Source organism: Oryctolagus cuniculus, chromosome 2 (assembly GCF_964237555.1).
Source record: "Oryctolagus cuniculus chromosome 2, mOryCun1.1, whole genome shotgun sequence".
NCBI lineage: Eukaryota > Metazoa > Chordata > Mammalia > Lagomorpha > Leporidae > Oryctolagus > Oryctolagus cuniculus.
Genome location: NC_091433.1, coordinates 25,436,797 through 25,455,318, shown reverse-complemented (window position 1 = coordinate 25,455,318; position 18,522 = coordinate 25,436,797). Strand labels below are relative to the sequence as shown.

General features: G+C 40.2%; 1 protein-coding gene across 16 annotated transcripts in view; it reads right to left on the bottom strand.

The window, feature by feature from the left end:
- Window positions 1-18,522, bottom strand: part of PCDH7 (protocadherin 7) — a 434,348-nt gene that overhangs the window by 322,968 nt on the left and 92,858 nt on the right. Inside the window, exon 2 of one of the 16 annotated variants that reach the window (XM_070069617.1) lies at window positions 1-18,522. This exon is cut by the window's left edge and continues 23,490 nt beyond it; it is cut by the window's right edge and continues 22,963 nt beyond it. The exons of the other annotated variants lie outside the window; for them this stretch is intronic. The gene's annotated coding sequence lies outside the window, so the exon portion shown is untranslated. 16 annotated transcript variants of the gene reach the window in all.

Below are 18,522 nucleotides of genomic sequence, written 5' to 3'. Positions count from 1 at the left end.
CAAGCTATCGCCCAATATCTGAGATACTGATCCTTTGTTATCAACCAGTTACAATGCTGCCATGTGATGGGGCTTAACTCAATTTATCTCACTGTTAATTTAACAGTTAATAAAAGCTGAGCATCGAGGAACATAGCTCAGAAGGTTCTGAATAGTGCCTCTGGGATACACATCTCCTCCTTCCCACTGTTTCTATTCTTGTTACATCAGTATGCAGCAGCCATTTCAATGGAATATTCCTAGACAAAATAAAATTGTATGCTAAAGGATGAGTTGAGCTATTTCTGAGTTCTGACAATTTACCTATCATGTGCACAACATCTGTGCCCTGGAGAATTCTGGGTATCCCTGAATATAGGCCATTAATCACTGGAGATTATGAAGAAAACCCGGAAGAAGCCTAAGAACACAAGAGCATTTGCAGCGGAAGGAATGCTCCCTTACCCCTATTTCAGGTCACTCTAAAGAATGGGGAATCTTAAGTGGACAGGGCTGTGCCCAGCATCTAAATTAGACCCGTGAAGGCCACAGTCCTTCACTTTATCTCAAAACCAGTTTGGCCTCATTTGCTTCTCTGGAAATTGTGCCAAGCCAGAGGAACACCAAATGCCATGAGTCAACTAAGGCATTGCACACCTCCCTTCCTTCTGATATATAAACTGGGCTGACCCCTTTCTTCAAAATGATATCAGTTCTTCTGAAAGCCTAAAAATACCAGAAAATGGATGTACTCAGCTTGGACCTTCACTTGGTTGACAATTCAGAGACCTCTTTAGATGATTGAAAAGCAAGCACACCAGACTTGCTGCAGGTAATAGAAACGTTACTGCTGCGTGCCAAACTGAAGACTACCACAGGACAAGAGCATCAGAGTGAAAGGATAAGAAAATAGCAATGACAACAAAAAGATAAAGACAGAAAAATACCCAATCATGCCTTCCTCTTTTTACCACTAAATGTTACAGATCAATCATGTTATCAAATCAATAAATAAAAGTGTGCCAGATTCTTCAGGGGATGTAACTGGGGTGGTAAGGACTTGGTCTTCGGAATCAGACAGACCTAAGTTTAAATCAAGTGCAATCATTTATTAGTCATGGGGTTACTGAGAATGCTACTCAGAATCCCTATGGCTCAATTCTCTTACCTGTAACATGAGACAAATAACAGTGTGGAAACTGGCGCTGTGTCATAGTGGGGTAAGCAGACATCTGAGATGCCGGCATCCCATATGGGCACGGGTTCACGTCCCGGCTGGTCTTCTCCTCCAGTTCCTTGCTAATGTGCCTGAGAAAAGCAGCAGAAGATGGCCCAAACCTTTGGTCCCCTGCACCCAAGTGGGAGACCAGGATGGAGCTCCTGGTTCCTGGCTCCAGGCTTTGGCATGGCCCAGCCCCATCTGTTGCTGCCATTTGGGAAGTGAACCTGCAGATGGAAGATCTCTCTCTTGTGCTCTCACTCTCACTAGGTCTCTCCTTCTCTCTCTGTAACTCAGACTTTCAAATAAAATAAACAAATCTTTACCAAAAAAAAGTGTAGATTCATTGTGACAACCCATAAATCCTCAGCACAAGTGACCAGTGTATGGTAAATGCTCAAGAAATGTTGTATGTTTGGGTCAGCACTGTGCCACAACAAGTTAAAGTTGCTGCCCGCAGTGCCTGCATCCCATATGGGCACCCTTTGGAGTCCCAGCTGTTCCACTTCTGATCCAGATCCTTGCTAATGCACCTGGGAAAGCAGTGGAAGTTGGCCCAAGTACTTGGGACCCTGCACTCACATGAGAGACCTAGAAGAAGCCCCTGGTTACTGGCTTTGCGCTGGCCCAGCTCCAGCCATTGTAGCCACTCGGGGGAGTGAACCAGCAGATGGAAGATATCTCTCCTTGTCTCTCCCTCTCTCTCTCTGTAATTCTGCCTTTCAAATAAATAAACAAATCTTAAAAAAAAAAAAAAAAAAAAGAAATCATGGCCGGCGCCGCGGCTCACTAGGCTAATCCTCCACCTGTGGCGCCGGCACACCAGGTTCTAGTCCCGGTCGGGGTGCCGGATTCTGTCCCGGTTGCTCCTCTTCCAGGCCAGCTCTCTGCTGTGGTCAGGGAAGGCAGTGGAGGGTGGCCCAAGTCCTTGGGCCCTGCACCCCATGGGAGACCAGGAGAAGCACCTGGCTCCTGCCATTGGATCTGCGCGGTGTGCCAGCCGCGGCGGCCATTGGAGGGTGAACCAACGGCAAAGGAAGACCTTTCTCTCTGTCTCTCTCACTGTCCACTCTGCCTGTCAAAAAGAAAAAAAAAGAAAAAAGAAAAGAAAAGAAATCCTACATATTGTGAAAATAACACTCTAATACCAAAATTTAAGCAATTGGTCCATTTTTTAAAAAAATGAAGCACACAAAAAAGTATTGTCACAATAGGAGTCATGTTCTGAACCAATGCTTAAAATATCTTGCAAACAGCAATAACAATTCCTCCAAATTTTCCTCACTGCAATTTATGTTCATAAATGTTACAGTTTCCTTTTGTGTCATCTCCAGTAATCTCCTATAGTTTACAGTGTTTTTGAAAATCTGCTAAATACTGAGATCACATTGAACACATTAATGTGTTCAAATTCATATTTAAAAAGTCCCATTTGCTCCTTGATGAATTGTGCTTTTTAGTCATCTGATGGTCATTTTTACAAGATGTGTTAGCTGCAACAAATATATTCTCAAAACATCTTTGTTTAAAAAAATAAAGTTAGTGTTGTGTACTGAATGTGACATTTTCTCTTTGCCACAGAAATAGGTGCAGTTGCTCGTCAGATTAATACATTCCTATTTTGGGAAACATCTGACTATGATTTCTCATCTTTCATGAGTTGCTGCTCATTGTTCCTTTCCAGGCAAGAAGTGGTCAGGCATGCTATTCCCTGTAGAATCAGATCCTTCTCAGAGATCATGTTAAAACAAATATGAAGAATCATTCAGATGAGTGTGTCACTTCTCACAGATTCCCAGTGGGTGGAAAAACACCTGGCTTCATTTTTTAACAAGGCTGAGTCAAAACTTTGAAAGCAAAGATGAACCAGGGACTTGCAGCCATTTTAGGGCTACTTATGCCTGGAAACATCCTCTCACACATGTGAAATAGCTATTTTATTATTCCTTTGGCAACTTTAGTAGTTCTGTTTTGAAAATGTTCATATCGTTTCCTCTCTCTGTTTCTGCATTGTGTGCTCATTCTCGTTTGATGGTGAAGGAATTTTCCCATCATCAGGTGATGTAAAATTCTGAACTGAGAAAAATGCAAGAATATTATTTTGAATGTTAAAACTTGATGCATTTGCACTTTTACTTGTCTTAATTGTTGTAGTCAATGATTTTATGAGAATCAAGATTCTATTAATACACTGTCACACATCACTCAGCCACAGACAGACATTTAGAGAAATGCAACTTAAGGTGATTTTGTCATTGTGTGAACATCATGGAGTATATTTACACAAACCTAAATGGAATAGCCTACTACACACATAGACTATATGGTGCACATCATAATAGATGTGTGATCTGTAATGGGCTCAAATGTCACTAAGTGGCACATAGATAACCCTTAAAGGTCAGGCATGTTTCATAAGTTCTACTTGCTTCCAGCCAGGATTCATTCAGAATTGGTTTGTGATAACATGTCTCCTCAAAGCTCTCTTCAAGGCAGAAGAGGCCCTATGACCAATCGCGCATATTCACCCTCAACCCCTCTCAAAAATCTTTAAAATAATTTTCCAGAGGCAGGTGTTGTGGCTCATCTCATTCAGCCACAGATTGGGATTAGAGTGCCTGGTTCAAATCCTGGCTACCATAAGCTTCTAACCCAGCTTCCTGTTAATGTGACTGGGAGGCACAGATGATAGCCCAAGTACTTGGATCCCTGCCATCAACGTGGAAGACCCAGATGGAGTTTTAGATTTCTGGCTTTAGCCTGGTCCAGTGTCAGCTGTTGAAGACATTGGGAAAGTAAACCAGCAGACAGAAAATTCTCCGCTCGCTCTCACTCTCTCTCTCTCCTTCTCCCTCTCTCCCTCTCCCTCTTGCCCTCCTTCTCACTCTAGCTCTCTCTCCCACCCCATCTGTCATTCTGAATTTTAAATAAATAAATAATTAAAATAATAAATAACTTTCTAAAGGATTCACTTTTCAAGAAAGGATGGGCTCTTGGGCAAGCCCAAGAATATGAATTTATTCACCACAGCTTGTTAGGAAAAAAAAAATCTGCATGTTGAAATTATCAGAGCAAAATTCACTAAACAAATGATTTCATAACCAATTTTAACTTAATTATTCAAGGAACTATCATAACATAACACCCCCATCAAATTAATGGCAGGGATAGACAATCTGAAGATGAGTCATTTAACTTGTCCTTAGCAAAATGGCAAGGGAGTCTATTTTTACTTTATCTATTCAATTTCCCCCTAACAATGTAAAATTCTTGTACAAGCACAAAGCCATCTGCACTTAATTAATCACACAATCCACCCAAACATTATCAGATCCCGAGAGAATGAAAAAGTATATATATAGTTAAATAGAGTCTTCATGTAATACATTTAAATCAGAGCATATCCAAGTGATCTAGAAAAAGCAGCGCTGTTCTGCCAACCAGTTACATCTCTGATTTCAAGACAGCAGCACCGACAGCCAGGCATAGGTTCCCCATCACAACTTTACAACTTTGCATCCACTTAGTTTTGATTTTCTTTTTTTTTTTTTCTTTATTTATTTGACAGGTAGAGTTACAGACAGTAAGAGAGACAGAGAGAAAGGTCTTCCTTCCGTTGGTTCACTCCCCAAATGGCTGCTACGGCCAGCACTGCGCCAATCCGAAGCCAAGAGCCAGGTGCTTCTTCCTGGTCTCCCATGCGGGTGCAGGGACCCAAGCACTTGGGCCATCCTCCACTGCACTCCCGGGCCACAGCAGAGAGCTGGACTAGAAGAGGAGCAACAAGGACTACAACGTGGCTCCCATATGGGATGCCGGCGCCACAGGCAGAGGATTAACCAAGTGAGCCACAGCTCACTCTCCAGCAGATACTGTTTACATCAAAGGTCTTAGTACACGTAATGAAAAATGTCTAGGAGACCTTACTCACTAAGAGACATAGCTCCAGTCCCCTCACAGGGAACAAGGAACACATCACCCTAAGAACACACTCACCAATATTCTATGTACTGTGGGCCACAGCTCAGTTGTCTCTGTCTCATTCTGTGACAACACAACGATAGACTTTGAAGAATGGCCCTCCCTCTGAGTCAGGATATGTAGCCCTGAGTTGGTTTAAAATAGCAAGAATTACAGCCAAAATCAATAAAATTAAGCTTTAAACTGCAGGCAAGGAAGGAAAAAGGTTGCAAAACGCACTGTTGGATTCTGTTTTGTAATCTTCCCTGTCATCATCCTTGGTTCCAGGTCTTGCCACGCTTACTTGTTAGTCATTTTATTGCTTCAGGGTTGGTTTCCTGGGATCATTAACCTGCATATCTTAGCAAGAACACTGCCCGAGGATCACGGTGTTCTAGATTCTAACACAAACCCTCTTAGTTAGAATGGGCATATCTGGACAAGGGCCGTGACAGCTGCTCTCCGTAGTCCTTTCTAGTTAAGAAGTTCCGACTCTGCAGTTCCATGGGGAAAATCTGAGCGCTGTCCTGTTTACATGGTTACATCTATGGAATTAATTACAATAATTGGAATTGTCTGGTTCTCTTAAAAGGAAAGGGCTGTTCTCTCTTGTAGGAAGAAATTGGTGTTTGGACGTTAAATAATCAGTTCCATATCATGGAGCAAAATGGTCCATTTGAATCCGAAGCTTCCCTTCGGATTCATATGACAACTGGAAGTAGGAAAACTGAAAACCAGTGAATAATCTCGCTATTCAACTCAACAGAAATTCCTAACTTCTGGAACTTAAGATTCTAATGGGTAGAAATAAACTAAATCAACAAGTAAATATTGTACACACACAAACACACACAGACACACACAATCTTTACATATATAACCCAAGTGGGGCTGAGGGGAAAGGAAGAATAGTAGGATTTTTTTTTAAGATTTAGTTATTTGATTATTTGAAAGGCAGAATGACAGAGAGAGAGGGAAAGACAAAAGAGAAACAGACACACAAACACTCACAGAGAGAAAGAGAGGTCTTCCATCTTCTGGTTCACTTTCCAAATGGCTGCAAAGGCCAGGATTGGGCCAGGCTGAAGGCAGGAGCCAGGAACTCCATCCAGGTCTCCCACATGGGTGGCAGGAGCCCAGGTACTTGGGCCTTCCTCTGCCAGCTTGCCATGCACATTGGCAGGAAGCTACAGCTGAAGCAGGGTAGCTGGGACTGGAACTAACACTACTGAGATAACAGGCACAAATGGCTGCTTAACCTGCTACACTATGATGGCAGCTCTTAGACGGGTGGAGTATGGGAGGAAGGTGTTAGCTATTTTGAACAGGTTGGTCAAGAAGGCCTCATTTCCAAGATTCTGTTATCCTAAAGCAGGAAAGGGAAGAAAAGTTCCAGAAATCCATGTGAATGCATCAGGTAGTGGACTTGACCGTGTTGCAAGAACTGGGAGGAGGCCACTGTGGCAGACGCTGGGCAAGTGAGAGGAACCTGGTAGGAGATGACTTTGGAGATGCAGGAAGACAGACCATGTGAAACCTTGAAGCTTTAAGTTTGCACTGAGATGGGAAGTCACTGGAGGCTTCTGAGCACAGCAATCATTCAAATTATGTTTTAGGAGAAGTACTCTGGCTACAGCTATGAAAACAGAGTGCTGTGAGGGCTGGGGTTGGAAGCAGGGAGATAAATTAGGCATCTCAGCCACTCTGCCAGGCAGAAGATAATCACAGGTTATCGAACAGAACAACGCAAGAGTATCCACGCTCTAGTCCAAAAAAACAAAATAACAGCAAAATGCTCTAATCAAAATCCACAATATCCTGAAAAATGCAAATTGCATACTGGTTAATTTTCCCAGAATATGAATACTTATTCCAAAAGGGAGAAGCCATGAAGAATGAAAAATGCATAATCTTCAACATATTACATAAGTCCCTAATACCCCATTTACTTTATATCATTCCTACACATATTTTCTACACCTACTTATCCGGTGACATTTATAGAGAAAATACAATGCAGACAAAAGAAAAAACTGAAATCCAAATGTTTAAGGCATACTGAAGACTCTTTCATCTTAGGATCTACTAATAATTAAATAAGACCTAAAAACTGAATTCTAAATATGACAACAACATAACACCACAGTATACTGAAACATACAGAAATAATCTAGAATTTTTTGCACTATGAGTTAAAACCACAGAAATCACATTTCATTGAACCCTCACAACATCCCTTAAGTTGGATGGAAGTGAAAAAATTGGGCCTACAGCACAAGATGATCCATCCAATTTCCACAGCAAGAAGACATCTGGTACTGAGTCAGATTCAGGCATCTAATTTCAGGACCTAGTTTCTTCTATCACAGTTCCCCCCTGGTTTCACTTGACTCTTTTTCCTTTAAATTCGTCAAAATAGAAATTGCACAGGCAAATAATCTAGGAAGTACCTAGGAATGAGCAGTACTGTCAATCACTTACCTTGACAGGACTAATCGATATTCTGTCGGCTGCTCAGGGAACATGTACAAAGAGGTGCAGACAGGGTGGTGTGGTCACTAACTCGTGGTGACGTGGGCCAATGAAATTCTTCCATGTTCAGACAGAAGCAACAGGTCTTTAACTGCTAGACTGGAGGGGATCTCCAAACATAGCCCTTCTCCCAGGTTTTTCTTTTTTCATTTCTTTATAGTGAAATCCTGACTCCAATCCCCTAGAGAAAACTGTGATGCCTGTATCCCACTTCTGAGTGCCTGGGATCTTGGATCACACCTGGGCTCCACTCCTGCTGATGCTTCTTTTTAAGATTGACTTATTTATTTGAAAGGCAAAGTTACAGAGAGGGATAGGGAGAGGCAGAGGCAGGGAGATAGAGAGATCTTCCATCTGCCAGCTCAGCCCCAAGATGACTGCAAAGAACAGGACTAGGACAGACTGAAGCCAGGATCTTCATCCAGGTCTTCCATGTGGGTGCAGGGGCCCAAGTACTTGGGCCATCTTCCATTGCTTTCCCAGGGTATTAGCAGGAAGCTGGATTGGATGTGGAGCAGCCAGGACTTGAACCAGTGCTCAGTGGGATGCCGGACCCACTGCACCACAGTGCTGGCCCCTGGACTCCACTTTTGATTCTAGCTTCCTGCTCATACAACAGGTCCTGCTCAAGTACTTGAAACATTGACAGCTGTCTTTGATACCTGGATGGAGTTTCAGTTCCCCAACTTCAATTTGGCCCAACCCTGGTTGTTGCAATGTTTTGGGGAGTGAACTAGCATGTAAAAGGCTTTGTGTTTTTGCCTGTCTGTCTGTCATTCTCTACTGTTCAAATAAAATGAAAACAAAAAAAATTAAAATTTAAAAAAATCTTATCTTGAAAGGCAGATACACATTTTTGCATCTCCTACTGCCTAAATGAAGAGAGGGAACAACACTACAAAACTAATTGGGAATTCTCATTAAAACATGCATGCAAATACATGCATTTCCCACACCCAAACTCTAAAATAAGCAAAATAAATCTCATTCCAAAATATTACTTTACTTTGTAAAGAATTACAATATAGATTTAATTTAAAAGAAGCAACATAATTAAAGAGGAAAGTCCCTGCTTGCATGTTTTAAAAGGTCAGTATCAAAAGTTGACATAAGAAAATGTGTTTTGAATTGCACCTTTCAAATTTAAATTCCTCTTTAAATGTTTCTCTCCCAAGTCAATCACTGCAGGAGAGAAGAACCTCAGGGACTTTTAAAACAGAAAACATGTTTTAAACACAATATGCCACCAGCAGCATTATACAAAAACTTGAGATAGCTGACATGATTTGAATGTCTTTATATATGTGCAGTATATTTTTAATTTTTATATTTTTATATTTGAAGTCCATTTGACCAAATTTTGCTAGATGTATTTTTCTGAGTTACTTTAAAAAAGGACAAAATAAATCTTTAAGAAAATGATCAATCTCTACAAACTTATGAATTAATACTTAATCAGGAATTTCATAGGAGTGTCCTTTTATAATTTATAGATCCATTCATTAATTTACTGACTGAATTCACATATATTGTTTCAAATATTTTGTCTTAAAATTCCAGTGGCAGTAAGATACTGGGTATACTAGTAAGATACTGGGTCTATTTCCTTCTAATATATATATATATATATTTTTTAACAGGCAGAGTGGACAGTGAGAGAGAGAGACAGAGAGAAAGGTCTTCCTTTTGCCATTGGTTCACCCTCCAATGGCCGCCGCGGTCGGCGCGCTGCGGCCGGCGCACCGCGCTGATCCGATGGCAGGAGCCAGGTGCTTTTCCTGGTCTCCCATGGGGTGCAGGGCCCAAGCACCTGGGCCATCCTCCACTGCACTCCCTGGCCACAGCAGAGAGCTGGCCTGGAAGAGGGGCAACCGGGACAGAATCCGGCGCCCCGACTGGGACTAGAACCCGGTGTGCCGGCACCGCAGGCGGAGGATTAGCCTAGTGAGCCGCGGCGCCGGCCTCCTTCCAATATTTTAAATTGTAACTCATACATTCATCCGCATGAGCACACTTGAATATGTACTTAAATTAGGATTTAAGTATTTATAGCATTAATCATATAACTTACAATAGAACTCTATTCTCTTTTTTTATTGATATAACACTATTTAGGTCTCAAAGCTATACTTTCTATGTCAATTTAGTGCAGGGATAGAGCCATATATTGTTTTTTACATGCCCATCATGTCAATTGTAATACCAAAGGCAGAAGCTTAATTCATGAGTCTTAATTAACACATTTGCTTTAATAAAAACTATGGGGAAAAAATGGCTATAATTTACTATACCTTTACATTAGGAATTAAATGTGAAGACCTGGAAACTTTATCCAAACCTAAAAAATGTTTTAAAAAGTTGCATAAAGTTTATTCCAATTTTTTAAACCTGAGCCATCTTTCACAAGGAGAAAGGAACTGCTTGGTGTGTTTTCATATGTTTCCTTTTGAATATTTATTTATGTATTTTTGCCTTCTTGAAAGGAGAGAGGGAGGGAGGGAGATGAGGGAGAGAGGGAGGGAAGGAGAGAGAGAGAGAGAGAGAGAGAGAGAGAGAGAGAGACAACCCCTGCCCCTTTCATGTGTTTTGTAGCAGCTATTAAGCAGAAGATCAGTGAATAGTGAACAGAAGGTCACAGAGATTGCTAATACAAAAGGACTTCCTTATATAAAGAAAGAAATTAAAGGGGCCGGCACTGTGGCATAGCGGGTAAGGCCACCGCCACCTACAGTGCCGGCATCCCATATGGGCGCCAGTTCAAGTCCCAGCTGCTCCACTTCCGATCCAGGTCTCTGCTATGGCCTGGGAAAGCAGTGGAGGATGGCCCAAGTTCTTGGGGCCCTGCACCCATGTGGGAGACCCGAAAGTGGCTCCTGGCTCCTGGCTTTGGATCTGCACAGCTCCAGCCGTTTCGGCCAACTGGGGAGTGAACCAGCGGATGGAAGACCTCTCTTTCTCTTTGCCTCTCCTTCTCTCTATCTGTGTGTAACTCTGACTTTCAAATAAATAAATAAATCTTAAAAAAATTAAAGCACATAAAGGAAAAAAATAGCCCATGAAAAGGTAAAAAAATGCCACCAACAATGATGTTCAGAGAAGTTTAAATAAAATAGAGTCAATATCATATTTCATGCAGTTTTTAAACAAGTCACTGAATGGTAATTAGACTAAAAGCGACAACAGCTAAATGAGCCAGTAATGGTAATTCATATGACAAATCATATTTTCTCTGTGGATTTTGTATGAAATTGAAGCTACAGAAAAGATTACAAAAAATTTTCAAAATATATTTCATGACATTAGTTTTCTTTATATGTATTACATATATTAATAAAAGCATGTTATCTTTTTAAGATATATGTGTATAAGCAAATAGAGGTATTCATATATACATACATACACACACGTATATAAGTAAACATTATCTGTAGCTAAAATAAGCAAATGCTACCTGAATGTAAATAGAGTTAAAATATCTATAATATAGCCATTGAAGTGTCTGCATATACAAATATGAAAAATAATATATAGATGGGGTCAAAATTTTGCAGTAACTTCAGGCACGGAGAAAACTAGACATAGCACTTAAAATAATTTTTCCCAGCTATTAAAATAGAAGGAAAATGGCTTTGAGCAAGGTGGAATTTACTGACTTTGAGCAAGCTTCATTGACCGCCTGAGCCGGAGCCCAGAGTCATTCCTCTCCTACAGGCTGTGGTAGGATTAATCCTACCACACTGTGTTTCCATTGTGTTTCTGATTCCCCTTCCAGAGTATAAACTTTTGGAGTGAAGGGATTGTGCTTATACAGTCCTCCAGTCTCTGTTGGTAGCATAATGTTTTGCCAAAGCAATATTTTCTTGAGTGAAAAAAATTGCCTTTTTGAAGGATTTAAAGATTGATGGAATTCTTGAACAATCTCCCAGTGAGCAACATGCCAAAATGAACAGTTGACTTTTTACTAATGCCTTTGATACCAGATTTCCCCTTTGACTAGGTTTTCCCCTGACACCCCAAACTAAAAAACTAGTTATGTTTCCCTAGGCTGTTCCTGAGAGTTCCCAGGTCTCGTGCTCTAACAATGGGAGTAATCAGACACACTTTTTTAGGTTCCTGCTTTCTTAGGAAAACTTTCTTAGGAAATGATCCCACTATGCTGGCCTGATTCCAAGTCCCTCCAACTGAAGCTTGCCTCGCCAGCATTTCCACGACTAGCTCTCTCCCACCTAATCCATAAAACTTCCCCCAGACCCCAGATCTGGAGGCAGGTATGAGTTATATTTTCCTGCCTCCTACTGATCAGAAATAAAACCTTTCTCTTTGCAAAAGACCAGTATCACAGACTGTGTTAGAGCACAACAGGCAGTGGACCTACCTCATTCCAGAATACTTCTGTCTGCTTCCCTTTAGAAATTTCAATTGCAAATAAATATCAAACAAAGGAAGATATATGTTTGAAAATCTAGTAGGCCTCTCTCCATATTTAAAAATCATAGATTGTAATGTCCACCAGTCCAACTAGTTTCTACTGGAAAGGACTGGTATCCTTTATTTCTTAAATAACGCAATTAAGAAGGCCCATAGGCTTTCATTTCCAATGGCGCTCCTACAGACTCGCAAGGCCTACTCGCGAAAACTCCATTCAGGATGGAGCTAGAAACCATGGCATTCTGATTGAGTTACTCCATCTCCTTAGCTGTGTTAACCACCAGAAGCCCAATATGTCTTCATAATGCTTAGAATTATATTTCCCTCATTTTCTAATTGAAGGCCTGATTATATTTATGACAGAGAATTTAATATGTGCCTGTTTATTTACTTGAAAAATTCATCAGCTCATCTACTATACACTACAGCTTTTATAACAACAAGAAATAACATAAATATTTTATAATAACAAGAAAAATATAAGATCTTTACTTATAAAGTGCATATTGTTGTTGATATTGTTCTCTCCAAATAAATCAGATGAATAATATTTTCTCTTCCTTGTAAGAGGGGGGGAAAGAAGACAGTAATGAGAAGAGAGTTTTGAAAATATGGAGAGAACATATCTTATTGGAAATTCACTCAATCTGTATGTTCTAAAATTATCAAGATAGTTTGACATGATTCATCAATGTGAACTGTATTGGTACTGTCCCCAAATATCCACAACCACCGGGGTGGGCCAGGCTGTAGCATGGAGCCTGGAACTCAGTCTAGATCTCCTGTGTGCATGGCAGAGTCGAGTATTTAAGTCATCACCTACTTCATCCTAAAGTGTGCATTAGCAAGATACTGGATAGGAATCAGAGGAGCTAGGACTCAAATTAGGCACCCCTATATGGGATGTTGGTATCCCAAGTAGTGATTTAATTGTTGTACCAAATGCCTATGCCAAGAACATATATATTTGCTAGAGTATATGACAAACTCCAAATGAGTTTCTGAAGAATAAAATGGCTAGGTTATTTTAAATATAATTTTGAAATTCTATAAAGTTGGTAATATGCTCAAAATATACATGGAAATAACAAAATAATGAAAAATCCACAATTATTGATAAGATTTTAGAGCTTGTAGATATTCTTCAAATGGTACTAATACTCTATTCCCCAAATCATTACACAGTCTAAATTGAGAGTTCTTACAATGGTAGACTTATTTAAACAGTTGTATTTTTTTAGGCAGTCTGGTTTTAAATCTTTAACTTTCAGGTATCTTAAAAATTTAGGAGCAGGTGCCTTCATTTCCTTTCTTGAAAATAGGTATATATCTCCTATTATATAGCCTCTTTTTCATATTTTTTTGCCTTTGCCATTGAACTGAAAAGCACTTTAATTTGGGGACCATGTCTAGTGCAATTCTGAATTATCTCACTCTACATACATTTTACAAATCTGGCCCTCAGCTTTGATTTTTGTTCATCTTTCTCCCTACAAGCTCTTCTTCCTGTCTTCCACCTTGTGAAAAGTGACTGTCAAGTAAAGGCCGAGCTCATATGCTCTGAGTTTCCTTTCTCACAGTCATAGCCGCATTCTGACCTTTGTGGATCCTAGACTCTTGCTTTCATGGGACATTTTGATCATTAAAAACACTACAAACTGTGTAAATGTTGTCTAAAGATAAACATTGATATTACATATGGAATCATTTTATCTGACCTAAAAGATCCTCATTTTCCTTCAGATTTTAGAAGAAATTAAATTGGGAGAGTATTCAACATGAGGGAATAGGGAGAGAGCTTACTGCTCTAGTTGAGGGGAAGACAGTTAAAGAAAAGTAGAGAACGCAATCTCAGAGAACAGTTAGGGAGAAAATGGAAGCGGAAACTCCACACGAATTAGAGGGACACTGTGGAACTCCATGGATGTGCACAATTCAGGACTGCAGCAGCCGAGAGTCTCAGCACCAACTCTGGAGTGAGGTGAAACCAGACTGCAACAGCCCAAGCAGATTGGCGATAAAGCAGTGAGAAGAGCCTGACATGAGTCTGGCTTGGAGCTCTGTGGGAGACAGTATACCTGCCAGCCTAGAGGGAAGAAAAAGGGGGCATGCTTTTTCTCTCCCCAGCCACCCAGCACCAGCATCCACCAGCTGAGAGAGGGTGGGTGTCATTTTGGACACACATAACAGCTATACCAGCAGGTGTCCACTCCCCCAGCAACCAGCTGAGAGGAGACCCATGAGTCTGGTTGGGAGAATTGACAGGAGACTGGGAGCTCGTGACTGTGGGAGCCTTGTGTGCCAGGACTATGAAAACAATGTGGCTGTGTGGCAGGATACAGGGTGTGGCTGGGCAGTCACTGTGAGTGGCTCTACATGCTTTGGGTTCCCTGATTTCCTGGTGATGGTATTGCTGCAAGATCCATGTTCACACCGAGGACTGCATGGATCCTTTGTGTGGTTCTTGTGGTGGTGCAGATGAAAATTGTACCCACTGGGGATAGTGCTCAGGCACTGGTCTCCTTTGAGGAGAGGAGGTGAGTGTGAGAATATGCCAACAGGGCTGAAAAAACCTCCCTTCTGATAAAAAAAAAAAAATGAGATTTACCACGCCCAACTTGAATGTCACCTTGGACATTTTCCTCACTCTGGAGCACTGAACACAGCTCCCTGCCCACACCCAGCACATACCTCTGGGTATTCATTGAAAGAGCAGACACTTCACTAAGCCACAGAGACATAGTTCAAAGATAAAAGCCATCACAGAGGGAAAAAAAAAAAAAAAACACCAACAAGTATCACCACAAATACCTAATAAAGAAATCTGTACATGACATGAATGAAAGTTTTTCCCATGAAATTGATATTTTAAAATATATTAGAAATAGAACAAATAAAAATATCATGGAAAGCATTAAGAACAGACTTGGTGAGTCAGAAGAAAGAATATCCAAGTAGGAGGACAAATCTTTGGAAATTTTACAGTCATAATGAAAAAAAGAAATTAGAAAACTGTAAAACAGTGTCAGAGACTTACAGGACACAATCAAATGACCCAACAAATGGATCTTAGGAGTTCCTGAAAATGTGGAAAGAGAGAATGGATTAGAAAGCCTTTTTAGTTAAATAATTACAGAGAAACTTCCCTAATTTGGAGAAAGGGACATTTAAGTTCAGGAAGCACATAGAACTCCTAATAGACATGATCAGAAAAGATCTTCACCACAACACATTGTAGTCAAACTCTCCACAGTGAAATATAAAGAAAAGATTTTAAAATGTGTACAAGATAAATGACAGATTACTTTCAGAGGATCTCCAATTAGACCTACAGCTGACCTCTCATCAGAAATCCTACAGGCTAGCAGAGAATAGCGAGATATATTCCAAACTGTCAACTCAGACTACTGTACCTTGCAAAGCTCTCATTTATGAAAGAAGTTGAAATAAAGACCTTCAATAACAAACAGAAGTTGAAAGAATTTGTCACCACCCATCCAGCCTTAGAAAAGATGCTTAAGGATGCGTTATACACAGAAACATAGTCAACATTATGAAAAAAGGTGAAGGCAGAAAATCTCCCAGTAAAAGAACAAAGGAAACCCAAAGTAAACAAGAGGAATATTTATGAAAAAATGGCAGGGCCAAATCACTATCAATAGTCACCTTGAATGTAAATGGCCTCAAATCCTAGTTAAAAGATACAGACTGGCTGAATGGATTAAAAAGCAAAACCTATGTATTTGCTGCCTACAAGAAATACATCTCACCAACAAAGATACACATAAACTGAAAGCGAAAGAATGGAAAAAGATATCCCATGCTAACAAAAACCAAGAAAGAGCTGGTATAGCCATCCTAATATCAGACAAAATAGACTTCAACACAAAAACTGTTAAAAGAGATAAAGAAGGGCACTATGTAATGATTAAGGGAACAAGTCAACAGGAAGTTGTGACTATTGTAAACGTATATGTATCTAATGGCATGTCATCTGGTTATTTAAAAGAAATGTTACTGGATCTAAAAGGAGACATATATTCCAATATATCATAGTGGGGGACTTCAATAACCCACTTCCAGCAAATGACACATCAATCAGACAGAAAATCAGCAAGGAAACAACAGAGTTAATAGACACTACAGACCAAATGTATCTAATGGATATCTACAGAACTTTTCAACCTATAGATGTAGAATACACATTCTTCTCACCACTGCATTGAACTTTCTCTAGGATAGATCATATGCTAGACCATAAAGTAAGTCTCAGCAAATTTTAAAAAATTGAAATCATATCATGCACCTTCTTGGACCACAGTAGAATGAAGCTGGAAATCAACAACTCAAGAATCTCTAGAACATATGCAAATACATGAAGACTGAACAACATGCTCCTGAATCAACAGTAGGACACTGAAGAAATCAAAAGGTGTTGGTAAATATTTTCATAAGTTGTTATTTAACAGTTAAAATTGCTTGCTATGTTTTCATGTGATATTGTTATTGACAGTAAGTGGTCTGGGAAGGCTGACTTGTTCCCTCACTTCTCTCTTCAAGATGGTAAACTAACTTTATACTGAAGGACTCTCCAGGATGTACAGTTTGACCATTAGACCTTATAAAAGGGATGGCTAACATTTTTCTGCCATAATAGCATAGCCAAAATGAGAGCTTAAATTATGAATTCACAGCTAGATTTACTTTACCAAGGGCACAGTAAACAGGCAAAACCCTCCCTTTTCAAATCAAACAAAAGGAGAGGAAGTTTTTACTAATGACTTCAAATTTTATACATAAGGTGGTCACCATGTTTGATGTTAAAGCAAAGACATAGCTTTCCTCATGGGCCTTTTCTATGTCACAGAAAAACCACTATCAGAACATGCCTGTGACTATAGATTTCTAGTTAAGGCCTCCAAAGATTAGAGATGTTATTGATGACTCTCTTGACTTATATCCTCTTAAAGGTTCCTCTGGTCTGCTTTAACAAAAACTAGGAGGAAGAGGAAGCTAGGGAGCAGAAGCAATGTAAAGATAGGTGGCAGGCTAGTTAATGGCTGCTTTACACAGTGGTATGCCAACAGGCCAGTCCTCAGCATTGATTTTCAATATGGAAAGCCAGGACTTCTGTAGAAGTCAGCTTATGAAGAGCCCTGTCAGCTCTGTCAGCCAAAAGTTGGGTCATTGGAAATGAAACTACCCTGAAGTCGAAGGACTCCAAGGTCAGAACCACAGACCTTGTTGGCTATAAGCTGAAAAAGCCCCTCGCTCAGCCCAGCTTCCAAAGTAACCACTGCTGTTGAGGGGATGGCCAAGTAGGGTAAACAACATTGTAGACAGAATTGTAAATTAACTAAAATATTTTCCTTTTAGAGATCCACCTACCTTCTTTTTAAGCCAGCTCTCCTCCCAGGCTAGCTAGGTAATGGAAGCCAACAGGGTGCCTTACCTAAGAATGTTCACATCTCTCTTTTGATGTACCTCATGTGAAGAGATAGAAAAGGCTGGGCATCATAACTGGCAAGGCCTTAAAGCCACCTGATTATTATCAAGTCCCTTCTATCAGTTTCTATTTGCCTCTCAATCAGAAAACTTGCTCATGGTTTAGATAGAACCTTTCTTAGGTCCTCTACTAATGACTCTGTCCTATGTTTTAGACCCTGTGAGCTTAATCTTCTTGGTATCCCACCCTTCTAATGGCTCTTTATTTTACCATGAGTAAGCCAGACAGGATAAAGGATTGCAAATCAGGTCATATGACAGGCTTTGTTCCTGCTTTATAATTGAATGTCAACCTGATAAGTTATTTTTTTTCTTTCCCAAAATTATGCTTAAAATTTCCACTGCTACTGACCACTTCAGTTTTTTTTTTTCTCCCTTGGAACACCCCCCTCCCAATGCCACTCTGGTTGGAGGTCTTTGACTCCAATAAATCTTGCTTTTAAATCTAAAAAAGAAAGAAAGTAGAAAGGAGGGAAGGAAGGAAGGAAGGAAGGAAGGAAGGAAGGAAGGAAGGAAGGGAGGAAGGAGAGAGAGAAAGAAAAAAGGAAGAAAAGGAACAAGGCATAAAAAAATGAAAAGATCCTCCATGTTCATGGATTGAAAGAATCAATATCATCAAAATGTCCATACCTCCTAAAGCAGTTTACAGAATCAATGAGATACCAATGAAAGTACCAAGGACGGGAGGGCTGCGGGTGGGAGGGAAGTTATGGGGGGGGGGAAAGCCATTGTAATCCATAAACTGTACTTGGGAAATTTATATTTACTAAATAAAAGTTTAAAAAAAAGATATAGAAAAATGATGCTGAAATTCATATGGAAACACAGGAGACCCTGAATAGCTAAAGCAATCTTATATAACACAAAAAAGCCAGAGGCACCACAATACCAGATTTCAA